The sequence below is a fragment of the Miscanthus floridulus genome, chromosome 16, assembly GCF_019320115.1.
Source record: "Miscanthus floridulus cultivar M001 chromosome 16, ASM1932011v1, whole genome shotgun sequence".
NCBI lineage: Eukaryota > Viridiplantae > Streptophyta > Magnoliopsida > Poales > Poaceae > Miscanthus > Miscanthus floridulus.
Genome location: NC_089595.1, coordinates 63,313,389 through 63,316,145, shown reverse-complemented (window position 1 = coordinate 63,316,145; position 2,757 = coordinate 63,313,389). Strand labels below are relative to the sequence as shown.

General features: G+C 39.0%; 1 long non-coding RNA gene across 1 annotated transcript; it reads left to right on the top strand.

Annotated features, from left to right (window-relative positions):
- The first annotated feature begins 357 nt into the window (after positions 1 to 357).
- On the top strand, positions 358 to 2,258 carry LOC136511525 (uncharacterized). The gene is made up of 3 exons (XR_010772747.1): positions 358 to 593; positions 1,372 to 1,422; positions 2,044 to 2,258. It is a non-coding gene; the product is annotated as an uncharacterized lncRNA (long non-coding RNA).
- Positions 2,259 to 2,757: the final 499 nt, after the last annotated feature.

Here is a 2,757-nt window from a genome sequence, read left to right as displayed (position 1 = left end):
TATGTAAAACAAAAAAAAGAGGAAGTCATGAATATGAATTTTAATTTGGATCAAGTTCCTTATCTAGCAGAGGTTGACCGATTTTTAATGAGAGACTAAAATTTGACTTATTGATCCGTTCCTCGCATGAAAGAACGGAGATTAGTAATGCGTAGAGCTCGTCAAATACTTTTTGTTTGACTACTCATGTGCTTGGATTAGAGTTCGGATCATGACTCTTTGAATTTTGGAAGATTTAAGGGAAAATTAAAAAAAAAACGCTACAGTGATTATGGAGCTACAGTACCGCGCCGCTACGTACCATTGGAGTCCGACTCCTGCTCTGGTCGGCATCGTAGTCCTTTCCCCTTCCTTTTCCCCACCGTCCTGGCCAGCCCAACAGCCGCCACCCCTTGTCTTCTAGCACGGGAGAACAAAGGAACGAAGGGAGAAGATGAGTAAGAGGAGACCTAGGGCTTGCGCCGCCGTTGACGTGCCGTTCTTCTCCGGAATCCAACCACGATCCTATCGCAGCGACGAGGATGACCGGGAGGTGAAGAAGAAAAGAGTGAATCGCCTAGGGTTTGTCGGCGTGCTTGCTGCGGTTTCTCTTGGTAAGACATCAAACCTTTATCCCCTTGTTTGGACCAAGTTCCATGGATCAAATCATCTTTTTTAAGTGGAGTTTAGATGGAGTAATTCCCGAAGTTAATCTCGCCCACGTTCGGAAACCCCATCAGATTAGGCAGTTTCTGTTCATCGCTGTTTTAGGTCGTTTTATTGGCCTCAATAATTTTTGCCACTATGGACAAAGTTGTAGAGGAATTCGTTATCTTTCTTTTGACGCCAAGATCACCCCCATAGCCTCCGTATTCTTGGAGATATGATCGTGTGAAGTAGGCTGTTTTCCAGTGACGAGTTTCTGGACAGTTTTAGATCTAATCCGTTTTTGGCCTTTTTACTGGAAGAATTTGAACTTGGTATCTAAATTAAAGTTGTAGAGTTTTTCTTTATCTTTCCATATTGTTAGAGAACACGTTGTTTGGACGAGTATGTCTCCATTTATGATTTTTATAACTTTGCTGTCCAGTTTTCACTGACAGAAAAGTTCAGTTAACTTAAGTCAATGTTTATGCTATCTTGGAGACCTCTAATGCCAAATATAATAATACCAAAGTTGTACATAAATGAGTTTTCTATCATCTGGTAGATTTTAGTAATTTATTAATGTATGGTTGTTTGTCTATGAAAAAGAGAAGGGACAGTGCTGCTGTCACAATCGGTAGCGAGATGGTAGATGTTTTAAACGGGGTTTGGGACGCTTTAATTGTATAATTTGTTATTTGTTTCGATTGTACGATGGTGTTAGTACTGAGATGTTCTTATGAGCAGGTGGTGCACCTTCGGATCGTGCTTAGCTCTCACTTTGGATCTTCAGTGAAGGCAAGTAAATGTGACGATGTGGTTCCCATGCTTTAGCTTGGTTGTTTGAATTGCCTCTACTTAATTTTTAGTATCTCGCACTAGACATTTAATCTAAATTTGAAGTTACCTTAAAGTATATGGATTTATATCTTTTGGCTTTGTTATTGAATTATGAAGTACATGAATTACTCACAATGCAACATTTGCATTTGCACTCTTCCCGTTGATATGCATTTGAGGAAACCGTAGCCAAATTGGTGCGGTAAGTACCGGTACAGCAGCGCACATTGATGAGCTTTGTGGTTGCAGCCCTCACTCCCTCTTGTTGGGACGTGTGGGTAGAAGTGAAGTCATGCATTGCACTGCATCATTCACATATGCATTGCATGGCATCATTCGCATTTGCATTGCACTGCATCATTCACATATGTATTGCATGGCATCATTCGCATTTGCATTGCATTGCATCATTCACCTTTGTACTTTTAATATATTTACATTACAGTTCTATGAAGCAATGGATGTATCTACTATCATGTTTTAAATTTGATATTTAATCAACTATGATTTGAATAACTCAGTTAAGGCAGTTTGCTTGCTGAGGTTTTCCATAAACCTCACACGTTGTTTTCCCCTCAGGTGTTTGAGCCTAGAAGATGCATGCTTGGGACGGGAGTAGCAACAAGTGTGCACGTCACCTTGGAGTCAAATAATCTGTGGGACACATGTGTTGTAATAATAATAATATGTAACCATTGTTTAGTTGGTTCAAACTATATGCTTCATGTTGGATCTGGTTTTTGGTTGGATGAGTTATGACAATTTAGTGATCAGTAAAGATATTTTATAGTTGATCTTTATGATTATTGTTGCTTCCGCATACTCTAATGTTGGGTTGTTTTCTTTATGCTGAACTGTGGTAATTCTCCAGAAGATTTTTGTTGTTTTTTTCTTCTGGGGTGTTACAATGTAACACCCTGCAGAAACTTATATACAAACAAATACTATCTCTTGAGTTGAACATGTTAGTACTTAGAAATTCACCATCAGTCTTAGCAATGTGGGACTTATAGCTTTCACCTTGACACAAGCAACTGCAAGAATGTGTAGCTAGATAGATACTTTTTGCCTACTTTGGTTTAGCTCAAACTTCCTGGAGGTTTTCAATAAATTTTGAAAAGAAAACTTGCCTAAGTTCCTCATATGGTACAATCAAGTCACTCAATGGTGTTTTGAAATCTCACCAAGGCCATGGTTCTTAGCCTTAATTTCTATCCTAAAGCTTAAGTGGAGCTCAAGGTAGGGGATAAAAGCATAGCCTACTTGAATTGAATTTATTTTTCGACACAAAAA